This window comes from Antechinus flavipes, chromosome 2, assembly GCF_016432865.1.
Source record: "Antechinus flavipes isolate AdamAnt ecotype Samford, QLD, Australia chromosome 2, AdamAnt_v2, whole genome shotgun sequence".
In the NCBI taxonomy this organism is placed as follows: domain Eukaryota; kingdom Metazoa; phylum Chordata; class Mammalia; order Dasyuromorphia; family Dasyuridae; genus Antechinus; species Antechinus flavipes.
The window spans coordinates 140,763,792-140,790,296 of NC_067399.1; the positions used below are offsets into that span (position 1 = coordinate 140,763,792).

Consider the following 26,505-nt stretch of genomic DNA (forward strand, 5'->3'; position numbering starts at 1 on the left):
CCCTTCAGATGAATTAAGCTTTCCCTGATTTTTTCCTCATTCCCATTTCTGCATCCAAGGTAGTAATGATTTTCCCTTTAGAAGTTACATAGCTCTTTGCACTATTCTAATGCATATATCCTGTAATATTGTGTATCATAATTATCTTTTGTATATTATCCCTTCAATCTCACTTCATAAGCTCCATTAGGACAGGGAGGAGTTTTATAAAACTAGCAAATAGCATTACATGGGCACAAATTGATGGAAAATTTCAGTGAGGGAGTAATCTTGTGGGGAGAAAACAAACATTGCTTTCACTTTTGTCCCAATGTCAGTTCCCTGGCTCAAACCTCTGATCACCCTACCTTAGTTATGGCTCAAACACCAATAATATGAAAAGAATAATTAGAGTTCTGCAGTCACTTTATCTTTTTCCCACTGATAAGACCCTTCCTGAGAACAGATCTCTGAATCAATCTTGAGCCCATTGAGCAGGAACTATAGCCAATTTCTCTGTTCAATACTGAGCAGAACATTGCATTGTTGGCCACAATAAATATACAGTGATAATAACTCTGTCCCCAGCCAGTCATCCTCCTCTCTCTTTTGTTTTTACCTTCATTTTTCTTGGAGTTCTATCTGTCCCTCTGGTAACACTTCATCCCACTATTCACACATGTTAACCATATGCTGAGTAGCAGGAGTTCCCGGCTTCACTCTTAAGCTGCGCCAGGAGAGACTGGATTCAGTTAGGCTACTTGGAACTTAATGGGCACTATAATAGAATGGTAAGAAAACAAAAGAGCTTTCTTTGTCAATGGCCTCTAGCCCCAGAGACTCTTGCTGAGTCTTTCCTAGAGGCAGCTTTTTGCTACACAAAAGGGTCCTATTTGCCAGGCATATATTATTTAAGCTAATTTGGAATTTACTCTAAATTTAGCAGTCTCCAGTTTGCTTACTCCATACATAATGATGACTTACTGGCCCATAAATAATACATGGGTCCTGATGAATTCACAAGGGCATCAGTTCTGTGTGGTCCAGAGCCCTATCAACCAAGTGCTAGAGAAACACCATCATAATTCCTCTTGGTCGTGGGATGAATGACTTTCCCAAGATCACTTGACAGCTTAGTGTTAGGGTCTGGAAATAAAATATTCTCCCGCATGTTAATGGCTGCTAAAGAACCCTAAAGTCAATATAGGTTCTTTTTTTCTTTTCATTTTGCTAGTTTAGTGCTGGGATCCCAAGGAATCCACCTTCGTCCCACTTATATCTTGCTTTAATCATGGTAAGCTTTAGTCATGCAAAATTGGTGGGATGGAATTGTTGCATGTGAGGGAAATGGCAAAGACAATAGGTTTTGTTTCTTTTAGTCATACATGGAGAGCAGTATCTTCTTCATCTTGAATGATCTCTTTGAATCATATCAGTCATACCGTCCAAAAGAGACAGCAGGGAAGGCAACAGGAGGTAGGGAAGAAGAATCAAGGTGGCTGGAGATTAAAAGGAATCAGAGTATGGTCACCTCCAAGTCCAAGGGAATTTCATGGCTTCTAGGCAGGATTAATTTTTGGGTTGCTGTTTCTAAATATAATTTGAAAACTCTCAAGAAGGTTTTCCTGCTACAAAAAGCTCTTTCAGTACCACAGGTACCTAGAATTTACCATTAGCAATTTGCTTTTTTGTGTTATCAAGTCTTCAGTATCCCTCAACACATCTTCTGTAGGCATTTTGATTTTTAAAGAAATTAAATGTCTAGGGTAAAAAAAAATGAAGTGTTTTAAATCTCAATTTCAACATTTACAAGTATTAATTTAGGGCCTATTTTTGGCAAGTTATGCTAAGCTAAGGAGGAGATAAAAAGTTTTATAAAACTCCTCCCTGTCCTAATGGAGCTTATGAGGTGAGATTGAAGGGATAATATACAAAAGATAATTACGATACACAATATTACAGGATATATGCATTAGAATAGTGCAAAGGGCTATGTAACTTCTAAAGGGAAAATCATTACTACCTTGGATGCAGAAATGGGAATGAGGAAAAAATCAGGGAAAGCTTAATTCATGGAAGAGATGGTATTTGAAGTACATAATTCAACAGATGAAAAAAATAGAAGAGTGTATGCAGAGAAAAACTTGTCTCTGATATTACCTCTCCTTCTTTTCTGAGCGTCTCCTACTATGCATTTTTCATCAGTAGTGGCCCGATACCCTCTTCCTTTCCTCTGATTACTAAACCCCCCTCCACTGGGTTATTCTTCTCAAATTTGCCCACCCTACATACTCTATATGCAAGGATATGTTGGAACTAGCTTGAACTAGTTTATTAGTGCATGTTGTTAAATTTTTAGTGTAAGCATTTATACCTTGAAAATCAGAAAATGTTACACATAAGGCCTTGATTTATTTTTTTTAATTGTCTAGACTTAAATAAGTGATGGATAAAATGTTAATAATACAGATTAAACTTAAGTGTGTTTACATATACTATCCCCCCAAGGCAGTTGTTAAACATTTACCAGCACACATTCCTCTATCTTGCAAAATGACCTTCCCAAAGTCTTGCTCCCTTCATATAGCAAATCTCAGAGAAGTGTAGAGAGGAAATCCAGCTGATTAAAGAAATCTACACTAAAGTAGTAATAGCTGGTTGTTTAACCTTCCTAGGGGCATTTTTATTTTTAAAGAGGATTCTTAATTCAAATGAATCTCTAATTGGTAAAATTTCTGGCAGTTTGAATCTTGGATGATATTTGGGAATAGAAAGGTGAGGGAGGTAAATTATGAATGTTAAAAGAACACCAGACTGAGAGAATAATGCATATGTTTGTCCAGTCTTTGTAATAGACTGTGAGTTCCATGAGAGAAGGGACCATGACATAGCTTGACTTTGCGTCTTCTCTAGTGTTTAGCTAAGTATCCCTGAATAGTAGATGCCTGTTAATGACCCAAGTGTTACTCCTGGCTCTGCCTTTAATTGGCAGGATGACTTTGGGCAAATGACTATGCTTCTCTCATCCTTATTTGTTATTTCTAACATGGTGGGGGGAGGAGTGTATAGGAAAGTGTCTGGGTGATTCTTTAAGCTCAATGATCATACCTGTCTAAATAAATATTGCTAAAATAGAATTTGGTGGGAGAGTGGTGAATAGTGAGAGAAGCAGGAGGAGGAGAAGGAAAAAGAGGAGGAGGAGGAGGAAGAAGAAGAAGAAGAAGAAGAAGAAGAAGAAGAACAACAACAACAACAACAACAACAACAACAACAACAACAACAACAAGAAAAGAACAAGAACAAGAAGAAAAGACGAACAAGAAGAAGAAGAAGAAGAAGAAGAAAAGAAGAAGAAGAAGAAGAAGAAGAAGAAGAAAGAAGAAGAAGAAGAAGAAGAAGAAGAAGAAGAAGAAGAAGAAGAAGAAGAAGAAGAAGAAGAAGAAGAAGAAGAAGAAGAAGAAGAAGAAGAAGAAGTCTTTGAAACAATAAAACAAACAGACAAGAGTGGACATTCACAAAGGGGACCAGTCAAGTAAGGACATCATGTTACTATAATGTTAAGTTTCGTATACATTTTTAAAAACTGTATCATAGAAACCTACATTTTTATAATCAATCCTCTTTTATGTTCTTTCTACACTGAAATGATCATACTTGTCAGGGACGTGATAAATAAGAAAGTTTAAAAAGAAAGATGAGTTCAAACTAGATAACAGATGTATAGTAATCAATTGTTATTTTAAATTGTGAATGAAGCCCATGACAAGGGTCTTTATACCTCTCTTGATTTTGGCTTTGGATAGATAGACAGACAGACAGAGATATTTTCTTTCTTCTGCTCCTCCCCTCACACCTCTTTCTTTACAAGATGCTATGTAAAGTCTCAAAACCCTGTGGGGTTTTGATTCCTGTGGGGAGATTCCATGGGATGTTCATGGAAAGGCCTGGGGATGACACCATGATATTAAATTTAGCAACAATACACTCCAGCATTACATTAGGAAAAGAGATATTTGATCCCTTTTGCCCTTATGATACAGAAAATCTACCTGCCTTGGATATTCCTTCAAACAGAAGTGAGAGACAGCAGGACTATGCAGGAGCTGGCTACTCTCCATTCCTTTAGCCTCACACACTCACTGCCTCTAAGCAGCCTTTGTCTTTGAAAATCTTTAACTTGTCAGAACTTCTAAGGAGGAGAACAAAATGATCATGGTAGGGTTAGTAGTGTATAATATTTAAGACCAGCAGACTGAATGTCTTTGCTCTTTAGTTTGCTGCAGGGTGAGGTCAAGCATCCTTTATGCTCCTATGGGGCAGTATAGAAAGATGAGAGAGAAAAATGACAACCTGGAAGGGCAGCACAATCAAGGTAAAAAGGCACCTATTGCTTATAGAATAGAAGTCTCTGCTTTTCACTTCATGTGGACAGGTCCTAGAGTCATGAAAGGGATCCTGGAATTATAGTGGGGTAGAAACAATAGAGGTTTTTGATCGGAGCTCCAATATCAGCTCAGTTACTTACCACCATATTCTTATCTATAAAATGAAGAGTTGACTGAATGATACCTCAGGTTCCTTCCAGAGGAAATTGATCTGTCCTGCCCTCCAAAGATGTCAGGCAATTTCTCCTTCACCCACCACTCTGATTTTTCATTCTCTTCAGTATTGTCTTCACTTTTCATCTTCCCACTCCTCTTTTTCCTCTTTAATCTTTCTTGATTGTTTTTTTCCCTCTGATCCTTCCTCTTGTTCTTCTCTCTACATATTCTTGTTTGCTAACTCTACTTTTTTCCCATTTTTTCTCCTGAGGTACTTCTCTTTGGTTTCTTCAATAAGAACTCTTTGAAAGTCCATATTAGCTCCTTTGAAGTTAAGCTGATCTCAGATGTTCCTGAGAACAGAGTAGGAATTGGTTCTAGAATTCAGTCACATGAGGTAAAAGTAGTAGAGGGAAGGAGTTTGGGGGAAAAACTCAGATGCTGCTCACTGTCTATAAGGGTTGCTATAAGATAGAGAAGCAGCTTTGTAATTCAAAGAAGACTTTCCCTCAGTGCTGTCTCTGACTTCAGATCATCTTGGACTTGAAAAATGTCAGAGTGATTGAAAGAGGTCACAAGGTAATGAATTCTTACTATTTGAGAATCAGGTATTGGTTCTAACTTTCTGGTCTCTCTGAGAAGTGAGAGAACAAATGCCTTAATGCCATAGGTTCTGGATCTGGAATGTCCTTGAAATAGAAATATGTGAGTAGAAAGAGAGCCCAGGGACTCTGGGAGGTACCACAAAGAAAAGTTAATTACATGGCCAGTTCCACTAGATAAAATAAAGTTCCCATATTACAGAAACTACCTTTTAATTTTTGGCTGACCAGATAAAAGGGTTCCCTTTCCCAACTTTCTGAATTCACCTAACAAAAATTAGTTTGAAGTAGACCCAATCCTGAGAAAAGGGACAACAACAAATTAAGGTTTTCAAAATGTCAATATGTTTTCTTGTTTCCTTCTCCTTATAATTCTGTGATATTGATGCTATTATTTTTATCGATGAGGAAATTGAGATTAAGGGGTTAAATTATTTGCACAGGATCATACAACTGATAAACACCTAAGATAGAATGTAGTATTTGGTCTGTCTACCAGGCTATTCAACTCCCTAGAATACTCATGGTCCTAAGTAACACATATCTGTAGAGAGAAAATCTGGGTAACAAACAAAGACAGATTTCAGTCTCAATACAAGGTGGTAAATTTTACCTCATAGACAATACTGAAATTGTGAATTAAGATATAAGAATGGAATAGGATTATCTTATCCAAAAATACTAGGTTAAATAAAAGGGACGGAAATCCTAGGACAAGAGAAACAAAACTTGGTGGGGACCTTTTGTGTAAGAATCAAAGCAGAAAGATACAGAAGCCATGTTATGACGGGATTATAATATAACCTGTCTATCCAGAAGAAGAACATTGATGATAACCTGTTGCAAATCAAAAGGCTTGCCCAGAGGCAAGATACAGTTGTGGTGGTATACTTCAACTCTCTGTATTAAAATCTAGATAACTAATACATTTTTTCTTCTTTGACTCGACAATAATTTCTTCTTTTAGAAGTAGCAGAAGCAATGAGGAGAACAGAAAATCTGGACCCAATTCTAATTAATAAGGAGAAATTGTTTGGTAAAATGGAAATGACAGAAATCTGAGAAGACAATGGTCAGCCTTTTTAAACTTTGTAATTGAAAAAGAAAGGGATAGTTACAATAGTAGAGGCTGATGTATATCTAAGAATTCAGGGCAAAAAATTTCAAGGAATCCAGAGAAAAAAAGGAATCTAGTAGAAGAAAGGGAAAGGGATTGGGAGGAAGGGAGGTGTGTACAAGAAAGACAAAAAGCAATAGGATACAGGTGTACTCCAGAAGGATAGAAAAATAAAATTATGACAAGGCAAACAAAAATGATTCTGATGAGAAGGAAAAAAGGAAAAGTAATAAAAGAGCTTTAGCACACCATGGAAATTCTTTTTTTTTCTTCTTTTTCTCTTTTTTAATCATGGTTACTAAATGAGCATATTAGGGAAATACTTGAATTTCATTAGGACAGCTGATAAAGTCTCTTACAATAATATCACAATTGCATTTCTAAAACCTCAGAATCTCCTTGTGGTGTGAAAGTGATCCTGAGTTCTGCAAAGTCAGATGTACCTTCTGGAAGATCTCATGGAGCAGAAGGCCTTCCCAGAGTGGCCTGGTAATAACTTGTTTTCCTAGGAGAAAGGGGAGAAGAGAACAAGTGTTTGTGAAGTAGCTAATACGTTACAGGTATTTTATAAATATTATTTCATTTGATCTTCACAACAACTCTGCAAGGCAGCTGCTATTCTCTTCATTTTACACCTGAGGAAACTGAGGCAGACTCCTGTTAAGTGACTTGTTTAGGGTCATGCAGTTTGAGATTTTGAGACCAGGTTACAATTAAGGTCTTCTTGACTCCAGGCCCGAGTTTCAAACACTAGTTCAACTTAATTTGGAGAATTTCATTATTAAGTTACACACAAGCTAATGAGTTGTTTGGGCATTAGCAGCTCTCAAAGACCATTTACTAACTTTTAGATGGCTTGGGAATTAATTTCTTAAATGAAGGAGTGAAATTGTAGGTGTTTGAAGTGTTAAATCCTCAAGGAAGAATTATCCAGCCAAGTCTCTTAACAACATAATAGTGTGAAAAATGGAGAATGTGTCACATTTTAGGAAGGACATTGCAATGCTAAAAAAATGTCCAATGGAGTACCTAGAGATTATGCTGCTTGACAACCAATTGAATGATATGGGGATGTTTAACCAGAAAAGAAAAGATTCATGGAAGTGTAAAGGAGGAAATAATAGCTACCTTCAAGTATTTACAGGGCTGCTCTGTGGAATAGAGGTGAGATTGATTCTTCTTAACCCCAGGAGGGCAGGACTGGGGTGGGAGGTGGGGGTGAGCAGAGCAGGGGGGACAGAAGTTAAAGAGGAAAACCTTTAAGATCAATCTAAGGAAAAACTTTCTAACAATTAGAGCTGTCCAAAGGTGAAATGAAATATTTTGAAAGGTAGTGTAGCTTCTCCTATCCTGGAAGTCTCCAAGTGAAAACTGGATAAACATCTGCACCCTTTATTAAGGGGATCCTTATTCAGGTATCAGTGGGACTAAATGACCTCTGAGATTACTTCCAACACTAGAAGTTGTGATTCTATGATTCTATAGGATGTGGAGTAGATGGTGGTAAAATTAGAAAGATTTAGAATTGATTGATTGTCTTAGCCTAATGTTGATCAATAAATTGTTGTTAGCCTGGAAGAGCTTCATATGGAGCCCAGAAAACTTTGTTCTTACTCTTTTTCTCTTCAACATTTTTATCAAAGACTTAGATAAAAACATTGATTTTTAAGCTCCTTAGAGTTAGAAATGACATAAAGTTGGCTAATAGAGTCAAGATCTAAGAGACTGGGACAAGCTGAAATGATGGGTAAAATCTAATAAGATGAAATTTATTAACTCTAAATATAAAGCCCTTCACTTGGGATCAAAAAATCAGCGATGCAATTACAGCATAGGAAAGTCATAACTAAAGTTAATACTTCATTTTAAAAAGAATCACGGGTCTTTTTCAAATGATACCTTTGACACTACAGTTGTTATAATGTTTCTATTTGTCCTCCCTGATTCATGTTTCATTCTAAAACAATAATAGCAAACAGAGATTAAGTGACTTACCCAGGGTGACACAGCTAGGAAATGTCTGAATCCAGATTTAAACTCAGGTTGCCCTGACTCCAAGAACAGTGCTCTACTGTACATGACAAAGCATCTATAGATCCTAAGCTAGATTTCAACATTGATCTGCTTTCCTTTGAAAATTATGTACCCCTGCAGGTTACTATCTCCTGGGGGCTTTGAGCTTTTGCAAATTTATCAAAAAATAAATACTTGCATGCTATAAAGAGCAGGATTTTCCAGAATTAAAATATGCACATTTATGAAAGCCTTATTAAAAATGCTTAATCATAACAATGGCTGACTTTTTTATGGTGCTATAAGGTTCACAAAGCACTTTACATTCATGATCCCACTTGAACCTCATAAGAACTCTGCCAAGTAGATATTAGTTATTATTTATAATACTTCTCTCCTTGATCTACCTCCTCTACATAGTACATTCTAAACAAGGCCTTCTTTGCCCACCCTGCTTCTGCTCCTGACCTCATCCATACTGACTGGTGCCACATAGCAAAGCTCTGCAATGGAGTATCCCAAATAAAAGTCTAAGAAACGAGAGGATCAGAAAAAGGCTGATTGGCACATAAGCAGATCCTCAGAGGAAGTTAGGAAGTCGACCGGACAGAATAAAAGAGAATGTGTTCCAGAATCAGAAAACTGCCTCTGTGAAGCTATGAAGGTGGGAAATGTAACACTGATCTCTTGTAATAAGTCACTTTGTCCAGGACATGTGTGAAGGTGAGTAGAAAAAAAAATCTGCAAAGGAAGGAGGGAGCCCAGTTTCACAGAGCTTTTAATGTCAAGCTGAAATTGTGAAGCTGGGCCACTGGGAAGATGGTAGTTTTTTCAACACTCACAGGGAAGCCATAGGATGTATATTTTGGGGACGGGGGAAAAAATCAATTTACTGTACCTATATTGAGTAAGAGATGGCTAGTGGATATCCAGATGAAATATATATTTGTATAACATCTTTTTGGAGAGATAGAGAAACAAACTGGATACCTGCATATGCAGGTGAAACAATAGATTTAAAACTCAAGGAGATATTAGACTTATAACTTAGGCCAATCTCCTTAGTTCAAAGGATGGAAACAAACCCAAAGAAATTAAGAGAATTTTCTAAAGTCATAGTAGAGTTAAGATTTGAAGCTAAGCCCGGTGATTCTCTATTTCAGTGTTCTTCACTTTGCTCCATTCTGGTGGATTCAAACCCAATGAAACAAAAAGTGAGAATTAGTAGATCAATGCCAAACTAGAAGGAGGATTCTTTGGGAGTACCCCAAGACTCTCCTTGGTCATGTCCTACCCATCTTTTTAATGTTAGATGAAAATATTAAGGGCATATATAACTTATTTTTCCTTCTTTCCTTTTTTTTGAGGCTTATTGATGTCTTTTGCTTTTGTATCTTCGCCAATTTTGAATATACCTTTCCCCGACCTCCTATTTATCACATTTGCAGAGGACACAAAGGTCAGAGAGCTAGTCCATCTATTAGATGAAGGAATAAAAGTTACAAAGGATCTTGACAAATTAGAACGATGAGCCAAGACTAACAAGATGAAATTTAATGGAGATAAATGTAAAAATCTTTTTTTAAGGTCAAAATAATCAACTATACAAGTACAGGTTGTTAGGGGGAGGAGCAGTTAGTGTAACTGTAATCTCTGTAAGAGATCTGAGGCCTCTAGCTGATTTTTACATTTAATATAAGCCCAAAGCCTGATTTGGCTTTTGAGAAAATGTCTATAATTGTTTTTAACCAGATAAACCTGCAATTTTATCTATGTAGGGAGCTCCCAGTGTGGAATTTCCTGTATCAGTACAGATTGACAGCTTCTCTGCAAATTACCCCTTTAGGGAGTTTAAGTGACTTATCCCCAGAAGCCAGTGTGTTTGAGAGGCTGTTCTGCTGTTGTTCAGTTACTTTCAGTTATGTCCAACTCTGACCCCATTTGGGATTTTCGTGGCAAAGATATTGGAGTTTATTTTACACAGAAGAAAACTAGGGCAAACAGGGAGAAATGACTTGCCCAGAAATGACAAAGCCAGTAAGTATCTGTGGCCATATTTGAACCCAAGAAGATGAGTCTTTCTGACTGCAGACTCTGTACTTTAACCTCTGTACACCTCTCTGCTCCTATGAGAAAAACTGTATTTGACCTAAATCTTCTTGTCTCTGAGGTTGTTTCACTATCCACTATTCCATATTGCTTCTCGTACTATAATCCTGGCCTGCTTATTAGAGCTGTAGCAACCTACAAAGAAAGAAGTGATAATCCTTCAGTACTCTATCCTTATCTGACAATACCTGAAGTATTGGAATCATTATGGGGCCTCAGCTTTTAAGAGGGACATTGACAAACTGCAGTGTGATGAGAATAGAGAAGGGACTGAAAACCAAGTTATAGGAAGAATAATTGAAGATACTGGAACTCTTAAGAACCAAAGGAAAAAAAAATAATGGGAGCATACCTGTCTTCTGATATTAGAAGGGCTTTTTATGAAAGAAGCAACAGACTTGCTCTGTGTTCAATCAACAAGTATGTATTAAGAGTTCAATAGGTATTTATCAAATGCTTACACATTTTCAAGAATGGAAGCATTCCTCTGGGTGCAGTGTGTTTGAAGGTAAGCCAATCTGCACTGGTGAAAAGGGTATCTACACTGGGCATCCTATATACTGATAGAGTCATAGTTGATGCACAAAACCAGAAAAGGCTATAGAAATAAAATGACAGAAGGAAAGAACAGAAAACTTGGGTTTTTTGTGAGGATAAAGTATTCCTATGGGGTCCTTTAATAGCTTGGTTCATAGTCAAAGTGAAGGCATTGGGCTTCTGAGTAATCGAAAGGAGGAGAGGGGATACAAAAATGGCTTTTGCTATTTACTAAAGCCCACCCTTGACTGGAGGTAAGTTCCATGGTGGAAGGGAAATCACTCTGTGTTAAGGGTCATACCTAAGTACACTGTACCTAAGTACACTGTAAAGGGCAGGTCAATTCTCTGAGAGCTTCCACAGTTGTGAATATCTGGAGGAGTTGCAAAGCAGCCTTTGACACAGATGTTCCTTGTGGACTGGTAATGAGATAAATTGGAGGCAGAGGGAAGAGGAGAGAGGTCAGACAAGGCAATGATCTCTCAGTCAGGTCAGAGAACAGTAACAGCCTCTCAGTGGGGAGGTCAGACAACTCAACTCCCTTTCAGTCTCCTTGAACCACCATCATCCTCTCACAAGAAGAGAAGAAAAGGTCTCTATTTTACCAGAGATAAAGTAAAGTCGCATATTGTGTTCCCAACAACTCTGAGAGATCCCTTCACAAAAAGATTAACTCTTCTTGATTGTCCAACACTAGGTCCCGGGCCTAGCTCCACTTGGTCACTTTTTGGCCCTGATTGACTTAGAGTAAATGTAATTAGCAATTGTTTCTCTTTTGGCCAGAAACCTGAGGCTCTTCCCCTCCCAGATTGATTTTTTTTTTAACTAAGTAAAATAGACCCTTATCTACCTTATTTCTTACCTGGCCTTAATCAATGATTGGGAGTTCTCTCAGTGACCTGTTAAGGACCTTAGCTTAAAAAGGCCAAGGTCTCCCATTTCATCCAGGACCATCTCCAGTCAATCCGATCTGCATCTGGCCACTGGACCCAGAAGGCTCTGGAGGGGAGAGTAAGGCAGGTGACCTTGTCTAGCCTTCCCTCACTTAAATCCAATTCTGCTGCATACCATGGCATCCCTCCCTGATGTCATGACCCTCTTAGAGAGTGAAGGACAAACTACAATCCATGGGTCATTGGGATGACATCATTTGCCAAGGAAACAGACATAAGTTCTGGTGTTCTTCAGCCAGCTAAGGAATTGGGAATCTCCCCAAAGGCCCTAGGTGTGGGAAATCTGCAAAGAATCAACATTCCTGGTGGGGTCAGAACAGATGAATAATGGAAAGAGCTACCCAGCTTGGGGAATTCAGTCTAAGCTTAGTTTATTTGACTTCCTAGATAAATGAAGAGTAGCCAACTCCACTCTTGTGCTAATTAAATCATAAGAACAAATGATAAAGTGAAGAAAGAAGAAGGGTAGGGTGGATGAAAGCTGCTAAAAGTCTGTGCTAATGATAGCTGAGTCTACAGTAACATGAATGCCTTCGGTTAGCAGACAGAATGCTGAAGCAATGGCTTTTGTCAGGCCAAACACATCTGTGAATAATTGAACAATATGCATGTCGAAGGAGTCAGCAATTTATCACTGGCACGGCCTACACTTTTGAAAGCTGTGGAATAACTTTTGGAGGTGGGAATGGGAGAGAAAAGAGGGGGGAAATGTGTACAAGTACAGGTTGTTGAAGAAGGAGTTCGGAAATAAAGAACTGCCCCATTCAAGATTATTTACAGTGACCTACAACTTCATCCTAATATTTTTTTGAGGCTTATAGGATGTCATCAGAGAATCATAGGATCTTAGATTTAGAAGAGATTTTAGAGGTCATTTGGTTCAATTCTACAATTTCACACAAGAAGAAACTGAGGCTCATAGAGATGCTTACTTGCCTAAAATCACTCAATTTATAAATGGCAAAACCAACATTTGAACCTTGCTCCTTGTGGTACAGAAGCAATAACATTGGCTTTGGAGCCAGATCTGGATTACAATATCAGCTCTTAGAAATCAAACATGTATGACCTTGGCTAAAACATTTCATCTATTTAATCAATTCATTTCTCTCGCCCTCAATTTCCTTATCTGTAAATGATAGAATCTGACTAGTTTTCTGAGATCCTTTCTAGTTCTATAATCTTATGATTCTCTTTCTATAAAAATTTTTTTAAAAATTATCTGGTGAGAAAGTAAAGTGGGATTTAAAAAAAGAATTATCAACAGCCTACATTCCTGTTACATTGATATTCAGGCTCCCAAAATGTCACATAGATCCCTCCAAAGAAGAGTTTACAAGACAAAGATAAAAAACTGCCAGGATGAGCAGCAATATGCAATGTGGAGGGACTTCTTTGATTGGGTCTGCATCACTGAAGAGAGTGTCCATATGATAAGATCATGAATCTATTGTCATATTGAAGTACTGGAAGTTGCTGGATCTTAGATCTGATATATTCTCTACCCCTCTTCCCAATTTCCCTACCTACCACCTTTCAAGGTTCAATTCAGTTCCCATCTATTCCCCAAAGCTATCCCTGACTATTCCAGTCTTTACTGATTTATGCCTTAGCTGATCCCCTTTAGATTTTATAGCCATACAATTTGGATTCTGTCATAAAGCTCTCTGCTTGCTTCAAGTATACATTGTCTTCTCCCCAGTAAGAGTAGGTACACATTTGTTGCACACAATGTACAACACAATTGTACAACAATGTGTTGGTACACATTCTGAAGTAGAAGAGAAGGGAGATAGTTTCAGAGAAGCTTGGACTTGATCTTAGATCTCTAAATCAACTCAAAGAAAGTGATCAATATAATTGAAGGAAATGGAGAATTTTAACCTAGAGATGAAAAGACTCTTGGAGAGGAAAGTAGGAAGAACATAAGAGTTCTTCAAATATTTGAAGAATTGTGCTATTAAATACACAATAAGTTTAGTCTGTGAAGATCTAGTAGAAGTATTGGTGAAAGTTTTCAGGATTCATAATCTTCATATCCCTCTCCCACTCAAAAGCTTTCTATGACTCCACATTGCCTTCAGATTCTTTACCATGTCCTTCAAGGCACTTTCAGAGTCCTACTCTGGGCTTAGGTTTCTAAAGGTAAAGAGGAAAAACAGATGTTTCTAGGTGACATCTAAGGCATCTCTAATATTCTTAACTTCTTCAAAAGTTATGAGAGTTCACCCATGTGGGTGGGCTCACTAATCTGGAAGCCACCCATACTTTTTCATCTTACCCATTTCTGCCCACATCCTCACATAAGCCCTCTGAAGAGGGCCTCTTCCCTGAACTATCCCAAAGCCCTAATCTAGACAAGTGTATCCCTTGGGCTGTCTATCTGCAATCCCTAACTGGGACCCACCGCCTTTTTCAATCATAAATTTCCTAGATGATGTCTTTTGTATCCATTCTTAAACATAAGCAGCTTATACCCAACAAGCATCTCTCCTATATAGCAAGTCATTTACAATAGCATCCTATTGTTTTTGAATTAAGACCTACAAAAAGAAAATCCAAGGGCTCCTCTTAATTTCTTCCTACTTCAAAATTTCAAACATAATTCTACACAAAGTTTGCCTTTCATGAGCCTCCCCGCCTTTAGAAAATGATGAAAATTAGAACAAGAGGCTCAGTAACTTTAAACACATGTATACATCATGTCTTTATAATGCAGGAATATATGTACTGCTACAATATGGGGGGAAATTCTAAAGCAAGCTGGGTTTGTCTTCAAAATCTTTCCTCTTCTACCTCAGTAACCTGCTTTCTCCCTTCTGCCACTGCCTATCTCCTCATATGTACCCATTGTCCCCTTCCTACTAATGCAATAAAAACATGGTCTCCTATAATTATTGAGACAGGAAGGGCCTGGTAAAGTAATTCAAATTCGTATTTCATTTAGAAACAAAATAAGTCAAAGAAACTAATATGTAATGATAGAATTTCAGGCATAAGTGACAGATTGAAAGAAAGCTTGAAGAATAGAGGATTTCTGTTCCCTGGTCCCTTGAAGTGAAATCTTTGCCTAGGGTTAATCTGGTACATTGCCATAGTCAGACTTTTGCGATAGTCAGACTTTTGCCTTAATTTTATAATTGTAATTTCACAATTTTATATTAAATTAATTAAATTAAAATGATAATTTTTTAAAACAGCAGTGTTTGCAAATTTCTCAAATAAGGCTGCTTAGATATTCTCAAGTGCTGTGAAAGGGCTTAGGCAATCAGAATCATCAGAATTATAGAATTACACAGGCCATCTGGACCAAGCCACAACAGCTAAACAAGAAAGCTCACTCTAAACAGTGGTCACTTAGCTTTTACTTGAAAATATCCACTAGAGAGAGAGAGAGAGAAACAGGAAAGGAGGAATAAGGAGAACAAGTACCCAGTCTTTTCTGAAGCAACTGATTGCATTTTGGGAGTGCTCAAAAATTTCTAATAAGTGACAGATTGAAAGAAAGCTTGAAGAATAGAGGATTTCTGTTCCCTGGTCCCTTATTCAAATAAATTTCTTCCTTATTCAAATAAAAAGTCATTGTGACTATGATAAATACCTAAATTAACTACAAAGGATCTATGAGGGAAGATGCTATCTGCTTCCAGAGAAAGAACTGATAAATAGAACGGTGTATAGAATAATTTTCCATATATGCATATTTACAAAACAGATGTACATATAGAGATCCTCTATTTTTCTATATACATATACATGTTTTTATTATATATGTATATACATATATGTACATACACAAATAGGTATGTTTGAGTATCAATCTATATATATAATATATATACATACATCTATCTATCTATCTCTATATATACACATACATAACATACACAAATAAGAAATATACACATACCTATTTCTGTCTAATAGCAGCCATCCCTAGGGTGGGGAGGAAAGGGGAGAAAAAAGAAATTTATATGTTAATTTTATTATGTATTTAAAGGGATAGCAAATCATGCATAATAAATTTGCAGTTTTGTGTGCAATCTTTTTTTTTATTATGCTATGTTATAAAACTGCTTGTTTTATTCCATAAATTAAAAACAAAATAAATAAAACAAAAATGTTCCTCTTTAAATTTTTCTACCCATTTTTCCTGGTTCTTCCCTCTGGCTACAAACATAACAAGTTTATTCTCTCCTTCACATGACAGTCCTTCAAATCCACTTGAAGGCAGTGATCATGCCCCTTCTTGTCTTCTTTTCTCCCTCAGGCTAAACATTCTCAGTCCCTTCAAGTAAGCCTCATATATGATCTTGAGATCCTTTACCAATCGGCTCACCCTGCTCAAGGTGTTATGCAGCTTATCAACAGCCTCCCTGAAATGTGACATCCAGAGCTGGGTCCTGACTGGGGCAGAGCACAGTAGGACCATTTCTTCCTTTGGCCTTGACACTATGTAACTTAGCAAAATCTATGAGAGCAAGGGAGCACTACAGAGGAAGGGAAAGTTTCCTGGATTCAATTGACCTGAGTTTTCTGACTTATAAGCAAAAAGTATGACCTTGGGCAAATATTCAACTTTTCAGGATTTATTTTCTCTCCTGTTTGTGACCTGTTTAAAAGGCCTGTTATGGAGAAATCAATTAGTAAGCTGCAAAGCACTCAAGAAATGTGAGCTACCTTTATTTTTAATGCATCCCTTATCCCTATAAATTGGAAACAAGGGACTTGCCTGATGAAAGCCACCAGCTCCACTCCATGGTTCATTGAGCAGTATAGGTCATTCATTGTTTAGGGTTGAAAGGGTTCTTCTTGGTGATTCTGTGTCATGTCTTGTATGCCCAGAGCAGCTGTCACTTCTTCTCTTCCAGTTTCTCTCTCTCTCTCTCTCTCTCTCTCTCTCTCTCTCTCTCTCTCTCTCTCTCTCTGTGTGTGTGTGTGTGTGTGTGTCTCTGTTTCTTGCTCTCTTTCTTTCTCTCTCTCTTTCTATCTGTCTTTCTGTCTTCACATACACACACAAACACAGGTATATAAGCAGATGAGGAGATCTGTTCAGAAGTGTAAAATAAAAGGGAGAGGGAAATGTATGTTCTCAGTGGATTATGGGAAATGTGACCAATCTCACCCTATTTTGGAAAATTGTTACCACTATTTCCTCATTCTCTTTCCTCCTATAGAAGTGGAACCAGAACCAAAAGGCCCAAGAGAGTCAGGTCACAGGAAAACTTCAAAGGTTCTCTTCCCAAATCCAATATAGAAGGGGAATCCATCATCCCCCACTTTAACACTTTTCTTACTCTGTGGCCAGTTCCTTTGTTTTCTTCAATTTTTCCATCAATTTTCTCTTGTCAGTTAGTTGATCAATCCATCATCTTTAGGGACTTATGCAACAGGGGTTGAAATAAAGGCAAAAACATGGTCCCTGACCTGAAGGAGCAGCCAATCTTCATCAGGCCATAGAATCACCCGTTTGGAACTGAGAGGCCCAGAGGCCATCAGCTCCAATGCCTTCTAAGGTCCAGAGAGGGTATTCAGCTTCTTTGAGATCTCGCCCAGGTAGATAAACATGGGTTGGAACTCAAATTGTCTGCCTCCAAAACAAGAGTATATTCTGCTATCTAAAAGAAGCATTTTTTTTATTTGAAGTTGTTTACTCTCTGTCCTTTGGTTATTATTGTTATTGTTGTTATTTCATTCATAACATTGAGGCAACTATCACAAACCTTAGGTGGAGAAAATTTTCTTCCCTGGGAGGGTGATTTCCCAAGAATGATAACATGAGTATTATTGATCCTATTGATCAGCCACTATTGTCATTTAGGGCCTGTCAAAGTCTCTCCTGGCAGAGCAGTCTTTGATGCTGCACTCACTGGGTGCCCCCTGGCCCTGACCCTTCCTGACTGCCAAGCCTTAGCCCATTACTTCTGAGATCTCCCAGGGATAGCAAAGCCCTCTGCCTTGCAGTTAATGAACCTCAGCTCCTGACTCTGTCCCCGGCTAGGGCGGGGAAGGACAAGAGGCTGAGAGAAAGGGACGAGCTCCAGATGAAACCAGACTTTAATTTGATGGGATAAAAATAGACTTGGCCAATGTTGTTCCTTAAAAGCGAATTCCATGCTGGCACCAGACTCCAGATGAACAGAACCCGGACACCCTGAGTTCTGTTTGCTGTCTCTATGGAACTCTGCCAAGAAGGTTCATTTTCTTCTTCCCATCCCTTTCTCCACTGTTCCTGGCCCCTCCCTTCCCATTCCACCCCCAATGTCCCATGCTGTTTTTTAGTCTCCTGCACTCATCAAAAGAATAGCATTCCTAGTATAGAGGGCCCCAGAGAAACATGGGTTAGGGCCATCCACAGGGCAGGGCTGGATTCCTTAATGGTTATGTCAAGCATTTACCCCCCAAAATTAAGGCTAGCCTAGTTACTAATATTAATGTCACTTCAGTGGGGATCTTTGAACTATAATTTCAAATCCTAAACTTCATTTAAATTACTTTAAGACAGCCCCTATGCTCTCAGAAGGAGATTTTTTTCAATAGATACTAGGGTGGAAGTGTGGGAAAGGCCTGGGTTCTAGTCACAATTTATTATGCTTTGCAGCTAGACTGCTCTACAAGCCAAGTCCCCTTCAGTTCAGGATCTCCAGCCAAAAAGCAATTGAATCTCCCCACTTAAATACTTAAGATACTGGAATGATTTGCCATTTCCTTCTCTGGTTCGTTTTACAGATGAAGAACTAAGGCAAGTAAAGTTAAGGGACTTGTCCAGGATCACACAGCTAGTGTCTGCGGCTGGATTTGAACTCAGGAAGAGGAATGTTCCTGACTCCAGGTCCAGCACTCTATCTACTGAGTCACCTAACAATTATTGTTAATGGAATCGAGACAAAGTCAAATCTCAGAGATTTACATCCTATCTCTCCCCACCATCAAAAGATAGAAATAGACTTGCCTCCTGAGCTGAAACCTCTCAATCAGCCTTACATTGAACAGACTTCCCCCAGGCCTGGTACTTTCTCCTCTCAGCCTCCTGGCTCTCCCGGCTGCCATGGAGTCTCAACTAACTACCCCCTTCTTCAGGATGCCTTCCCAGTCTCCTTAAAATGCAAGTGCCTTCCTCCTTTTAACTATCTCCAGTATATCCTGAAGATAGCTTGTTTGCATGTAATTATTTTTATGTTGTTTCCTCCATTAGACTGAGAGTTCCTTAAGAATAGGGATCAGGTTTTTTTTTTTGCTTTTCTGCCTTTCTTCATATCCCCAGAACCTGGGCCAGCACCTGGCATATAGTAGGTGATTAATAAATGCTAGTTTTCTGACTGACTGAACTTGGTGACATCAGGACCTGAGAGATCCAGCCTCAAAGGCTTCACAATCAATTCTAAAAGATGCGGTCTTCCCAAAGTCCTCAGGGCCTTGGGGTGGTGGGACTGGGCTCACACTGCTTAGCTGGGTGTCTCTTATTCTGAAATCAAGCTCATTGGAACAGTAGGCCATTAAATTCTACTGTGAGAGGCAGCTTCTTTGCCCAGAAATCTCAAGTTGTTTTTGCTCTGAATATTATGATTTGTAAATAGCATAAAATAACTACATTTTGTTTTGTTCTGCTTTTTAATATACTTAAGACCATGACAGCTGACAAAACCTGGAAGATACCACCTGTAGCACTCTGGTGTTCCCATTCAGTCAACAAAATAGGAGCCAGCAAGCAAATAGCTCTTTGGAGCAGTAAAATCTGGCTTAACTCAGTGTAACTTCTTCTCAAGTCAACTGGAATGGCCTTCCATCCCCCAGTGAGCTGATGCAGAGGAGCTTCTGGTGTCTCCATCAAAAGGCTATCAGGGAACACAATGTGTGGAATCTATTACCTACTGCCCCCACAATCCTGGAAACCTTTCATTCTGAAGCCCTACAGGGGTCCCCCAAGACACTACCACATCTTTTCCATTTTTTCCACTAGTCCAAATCTCAAAGATTATTCAGGGCTCAATTTATATATATTCCATCTCTTCCAAGAACAATCCAAGCACCTTTGTCTCTGTTTTGGACCCATCCCCTTCTCCTGCTGGCTTCTCATTACCTTGCCTATATATCTATATGGATATAGATGTAGATACAGATATTATAGATATAGAGGGGGATAGACACATATATGTATGTGGGTGTGGGTGTATATAAAACTAGGTGCTAACAATAGGGAATAAATTTGTCTCCAGTATTTATTCTTTTCTTAATGCCTCTTCTCACAGAAATTTGAGAAGCTGACTCTTCCTAAATCACACCATTCTCTTTCTATTGGACATTATAGAGGGTTGTGATCTTATTTTTGGTACCTACTTCCATCTACCTAATAGTAACTCTTCCTGGAGGAAGCTAGAGGTTTGCCAGAGGCTCTTGCCATCAATAGAATCTGTTCTGGCTACAACAAAGAGCTCATTGAGCCTAAGGACAAAAAGAAAGTCTCGGGTTCTGTTTAAATTGTCCTTTGGGAAATTTATCAAAATTACTTAAAAAGTCATAATCAGAAGTTTGACTTCTTACCTTCAGTTCATGAAGTCTAAGTTCAGTGTTCTAGAATTTTACAGAGATTTGAATCTCTGACATGGTTAAATCCTATGCATTTCCAAATAACCCTTGGTGTCCTCTTTTAACCCTGTAGGAAGCCAATATACAGAAATATTCAGAATTAAGCTTTTATAATTGATCATAGAGTTTAGGTCAAGGGAAAAAACCATCTAAGACATAAATTAGAAATTATAAGAAGAATTAGAGAACAGAGAAATATTAAGTAAAATTGTCTTTCATTTACAGATAAAATGAAAACAGTTAGAAGGAGTGACTATGTCCCCTTCTCTCCTCTTACACTGCTACCACTCTGGTGAAGGCACTCATCATAGGCCTGGACAATTGAAATATCCTACTGGTGGATCTACCTCCTTTGAGTTTATTCCCATCTCCATTCAATCACCAAAATGATTTTCCCATAGTTTTCCTATAGCTGCCACCTTCTTCACTCTATAAACTCTCACAGCTCCTAATATTACCTCTGGGATCAAATACAAAATGCTCTGTCTGGCATTCAAAGCCTTTCATGACCTAGCTCCCTCCTATCATTCCAGTCTTCTTACATCTCTCTTCCCAATTCTCTCTAATTTTTAATATCCCCCTAAAAGTAGATGCAATGTACTGACCTAGATCAAAGATGCCAAACACACAGAACCTCCTTCCCCAGCTAGATTAAAACAAAACTGGGAATTATTTTATAAAATAACTTAAAATGCAATAAAATACAGACAATGCTAATATATGGTTTTCTAAATTACTATGTAATAAGAGAGGATCTTTATATATGGTTTAGTGGATTTGAGTTTTTACCACTGTCCTAGACCATAATGATTTACATCCTACTAAATCACATTATTATTAAGTATCCTTTCCAGCAGGAGTGCTTGATTTCCCTGAGCAGACTGAATTATTAGAAGGCAGGAGACCCTCAAGATCACAGAATCTAAGATTTAAAACTAGAAAGAAGCTTGGAAGATTAGCAATTATCTAGTCCAATCTGCTCATTTACAGATAACAAACAGATGAGACCTAATGACATATGATTTGCTCAAAGACAAATACTAAGAAGAGCCACAATTCTGACTCTGTATCTGCCACTCCATTATACTCTAGGTTTTATTTTAACTGATATGCGGGGGGGTTGGGAGGAGAGGAAATAGCCAGGTGGAGTCATAGTACATAGACCACCAGGCCTGAATTCGACAAGACTCATCTTCCTGAGTTCAGACACTTACTACCTATGTGACCCTGGGAAAATCACTTAACTCTGCCTCAGTTTCCTCATCTGTAAAATGGGCTAGAGAAGGAAATGGCGAACCATTCCATATTTAACCAAGAAAACCCCAAATAAGATCACAAAGGGTCAGATATGACTGAGATGACTGAACAACAAAACACTTATTTTCATTCCATAATTGAAGGCTTAATTTAGCTCTTACTGGATGCATATTTACTGATTCACCATGGTACCACTACAATCATCAGCAAATGGAATGTCTCCAAGGATGGTGGGTTCCTTTTCCTTAGATAAATTCAAGCAAAAGTCATCAATCAATTATTAGGAATGTTATAGTGGGGATTCATATCATGAATGAGTTCCACTATATGGTTGTTGATGTTCTTCTAACTCAGATTATGTGCTTCTGTGATCATCATTATTGTAATGATTAATAATAGTTTACGTTTCTTTAAGATTTTAATTTTTACAAAGTACTTTCTCTTCAACAACTCTATGAAGCAGGCAAATCTTATAAGGTCTAATCGATATGGGAATTCAGCCAACTAGGTTATCTGGGGGAAGAAATGATGACATTGAAGTCCTTTGGAACCAACCAAAGTTGAACATCTAGGAACAAAAGAATGCTTTTCTTTCTTGAGATGTTTTGGAGTCTTTGAGAGAAAGCATCATCTTTTCAATGTTTATGTTATAAGTTATAGTATCTTAAACCCACCAAATAGCAGACCCATAGAGTAGTTAACAAGAGAAGAAATATCCATGAGACATTTTCTCATCAAATTAACAATATATATGATAGGAGCTTGGTGGGGAAAGAGCCCAAATTGCAGATTTGACATGTGACATGGCACATTTTGTTAGCAGACATTGGGCCTTATAGAGATTTATGTTGTTCAGTTGTTGCACTCATATCTGACTCTTCATGACCTCATTTGGGGTTCTCTTCACAAGGATATTAAAGTGGTTTGCCATTTCCTTAATCAGCTCATTTTACAGATGAGGAAACTGAGGCAAACAGAGTTAAGTGACTTGCTCAGAACCAGTAAGTGTCTGAAATCACATTCGAACTCAGCTCTTTCTGGCTACAGGCACAAAACTCTATCTGTTGCACCATTTAAATGCCACCTTTTAGAGATAGAACACACTTTTCCTGGAATATTAAAGATAAAATATTGGTAACTTTTAACCACTCAAATCCTTTGTAGATGAAGAAAACAGGAAGAAAAAAACAGCCTTGAAGAAAGTACATATAAAAACAGAATGACTCGACATCTATTTTTAGAGACATATTACTTTCAGAGATCTAGGTAGTTACACAACAACAAAATTGTTTGCCTCAACCAGTTCTTTCTGCAAATTCTTCTAAATAAAATACAAACCACTTTCAGTGTGTAGTTTGTCCAGATATGCCAAGGATAATAGAAATGCTTCTAATCATATAGGATGAAGACAAAATCATTAGGGACACCTATAAAAATCTTTGATATTATCCTCTATTCTTTTCTCCTTTGAAGCAATTTCTGATAGAAAGGCAACCCTTCTCCTTGCCAAAGCCAGGCCCCCTCTGTTTATATCCTTGATCTCATCCCTTCCCATTTTCTTCAACAAATTGTTCCCACAATCATCCCCTTTCTCTCTCTCATGTTCAATCTCTCTCAATCTATTTGCTCCTTCTCTGTTGCCTATAATCATGCCCAAGTGTCCTCCATTTTTAAAACACACACACACACACACACACACACACACTTTCAGTAGACATTGCCAACTCTTTGAGTTATTATCTTTTATTTCTCCTGCCTTTACAAGCAAATTTTCAGAAAAAGCTATTCACATTCATTGACAAATTCTTCTCATTTGCTTCTCTGTCCCTTCAACTTCTTTCATTATGATTTCCAGCCTCATAATTCAACTGAATTTGCTCTGCCAATGTGTCAATGATCTTTTAATTGTCTAATGCAATGACCTTTTTTCAACCCTTATTCTTCTTGCTCTCTCTGCAGCACTTACACTGTATATCATCCTCTTCTGGAAATCTCTTCCTCCTGAGTTTTTCTGACATTATTTCTTGCTTCTTCTTTCATTATCTGTTTTTTCTCAGTCTCCTTTGCTAAATCATCAATCACATTTGATCCTCTCATTGTGGGTATTCCCCAAACTTTCCTCAAATTCCTCCATACTCTTTCTCTGACCTCCTCTGCTTACATGATTTTTAATGATCATTTCTATGCAGTTAACTCCCAAATGTGTATATCCAATTTTACTATATTTCGTTAAATGTCCCACATCATCAACTGTGGGACATTTCAAATTGAATATCATACTGATATTTAAAATTCAAGTTTGTCCAGAACAGAACTCATTATTTTTTTCCTCCAAAACCCAGCACTGTTTTTCACTTTCCTATTTCTGCTAAGGATACTACTATCTTCCTAGTCACCCATTCTTGCTTCCTTACTCTGTTTCACCCACCATATTCAATCAATGATTGTCTTGTCAATTTGATCTTTAGGACATTTCATCCATTCATATCCTATTCTTTTATATCCTCCTCTGTGAAAATCTTCAAGATGTTCATTTGGTTCGATATCTTCTAGGGGAAATACAATTTTCTACTAATTGTTCTAGAATTGGATTTGTCAGCCTCAAATCAAGAGCCAAAACCAGCCTATGAGACTCCCAAGTACAGGCCAAATTAAATTAAAATATAATTGGGAACTGTTTATCTGTGTTGTATTATATTTTTATTTATTTTGTTAATATTAGTTTATAGTTTTTTTTAAGTCAAAATGAGGATTGCAGCAATCTGTTTTACTTTTCATTTGATACCACTAGACTCAGATACCTCATTCCACAAATAATCTTGTATTTACTTTGCCTGTATTTGTTATCTGCTTATAAGTGTATAAGTTCTTTTTCTTTATACAATGAAAGCGCTCTGAAGGCAGGGAAACTTTTTCCTTTTATCTTTGTATCTCAAGTACCTAGTATAATGCCTGACATAGAATAGTTGCTTAATAAATAATAACTCATTGATGAATTGATCTAATGGAATGAACATGAATTTGGGCAGCAAGTAATTAGAAATCTGTATGACTTGGAGTAAATCCTTTTCCCTTTCTGCATCCCAGATTGTCTATAAGAAATACAAGAGAGTTCATCTAAATGATCTCCAAGGCCCCTTGTAACTGGAACACTTTAGGGGTTCTCTCTAACTACAGAGAAGCTGGGAACTTTGAACATTTGCTCTTTCCCCCAGACTTTAAGCCCTTTGTTTCCTCTTATCAAGGTCGCTTTGGAAACTGCTTTCAAATTGTTTCCCTCCTTCAATCAACTTTCACATTCATAATAAAGCAGAGATATTACTTGGGTGCCTAGCAAAAAAGCGTTTTTGGCTTTTTGTTTCCTGGTATGATTAGGGGGTAATCATTGCACTTGGGAAAAATAATAAAGCCAAGGTCTGATGTGGGATCAAAGTGAAGAGACCAGCTCTGAACCTATAGGCCATTGGGAGACAGAGCAACATGCAGGGTGAAGCCTTCACCACCGAAAGGAAGGGGGAAGGGGCTTTTTCGGTCTGAATAAGGCAAATCAAATTCACAATTGACTGCTCAGCAGTTCTGGCTGATTATGCAGCAGGAACATGACTGTGTATGGCCCTCAGGCCAGTCCAACCAAGGCCTGCAGAATGCTTGATGCTTGATGGGGCTGGAAGAGAACTTGCCGACTCATGTATCTCAAAATGAGGTGGGAGAGGAGATATGGAAGCCAATTGCCATCTGGTTCACAAAAGCCCCCCTAAGGCTATTTGTGAGCTGTGCTGCAGTGGCCTGCAGTGGTGGGTACTAAGCTGGCAGGACATAGGGGGCAGAAGGCTCGAACTTGCCTCAAATAAATGCTGAACTCAGTGTCAAAGTGTGTGTTTAAGGCAAAGAAGTGGGTACTGACCTGGCTGTGCAGGACTGCTGGACATCAAAAATTGAGGAAAAGGGAACAAATGTCCCACCCTTTGCTCTTGAGAAAAAATCAAAAGTCTGTGGTTGAGTGTTGCATTAACTTATTATATTTTCCTAGCATGAGGAAAGAGTGCTAGGAAATGTCTATCACCTTACCAAAGTGTTGGAAGCAATTGTTATGGATGACTTAATGGGAATCTTCAGATAGAGCAGGGTTGGCTAGGTCATGATCTCTGGAAGCTTTAATTCTCCCAGTTTGTGAGAAATACCAGGAGTAGAGCCAGATTGGTTGGAAACAACCAGTCAGCTGGGACTGAAACATTGGTATGGGAAAAAATGTGCCAGGAACAAGATGGTACCTGCCTGCATTTCCAAGTCAAGGTAAGAAACTGGCTTCATGGGAGCAGAGGAGTAACTTCATTATTAAGTTTATTTATAAATTACATATGGCCAAATTCAAAGTCCCTTAGGATAAGGTTCTTAGACTAAGTAAACTGATACTTCTATACTCTAAGTTTGTTTTATTAAAGATATTCTCCCTAACCTTCTCCCATCCCTAAAGCCATCTGAAAATTCACTTTTGCCTTGGATACATAAGGGAAAACAGTAGATTAATCTGGTGGCAATAAATAGGATTGTAACTTCAGAAAGGGCCAGGTGAAATCGGGACATCCTAAGTCTAAAGTAAAGTCAGGCTTTATTATGTACCTTGAAAGTGAGCTGGATTTAAGTGAAGGAGAGCTATGCAAAATCACACTCTCCTCCAAAGTCATTCAGAGTCCAGTAGCAAGCCCTAAGGACAACCATTGATGGCCCCAGAAGCCAAGGGAGACCCTGGCCTTTTTAAGCTAAGGTCTTTCCCAGGTCTCAATTTGTCTGAGGCAGCCCATTCAGTGATT

The 26,505-nt window shown here is 38.1% G+C and overlaps 1 long non-coding RNA gene across 3 annotated transcripts in view; it reads right to left on the bottom strand.

Annotated features, from left to right (window-relative positions):
- Positions 1-26,505, bottom strand: part of LOC127548302 (uncharacterized) — a 92,905-nt gene that overhangs the window by 10,288 nt on the left and 56,112 nt on the right. The window contains exons 3-5 of one of the 3 annotated variants that reach the window (XR_007950350.1): positions 20,393-20,504; positions 15,762-15,787; positions 6,683-6,744 (exon numbers count right to left, since the gene is read on the bottom strand). This is a non-coding gene — a long non-coding RNA (uncharacterized LOC127548302). Of the gene's footprint in view, positions 1-6,106; positions 6,745-15,761; positions 15,788-20,392; positions 20,505-26,505 lie in introns of those variants that run through there. The other 2 variants (XR_007950348.1, XR_007950349.1) reach the window with 2 other exon arrangements.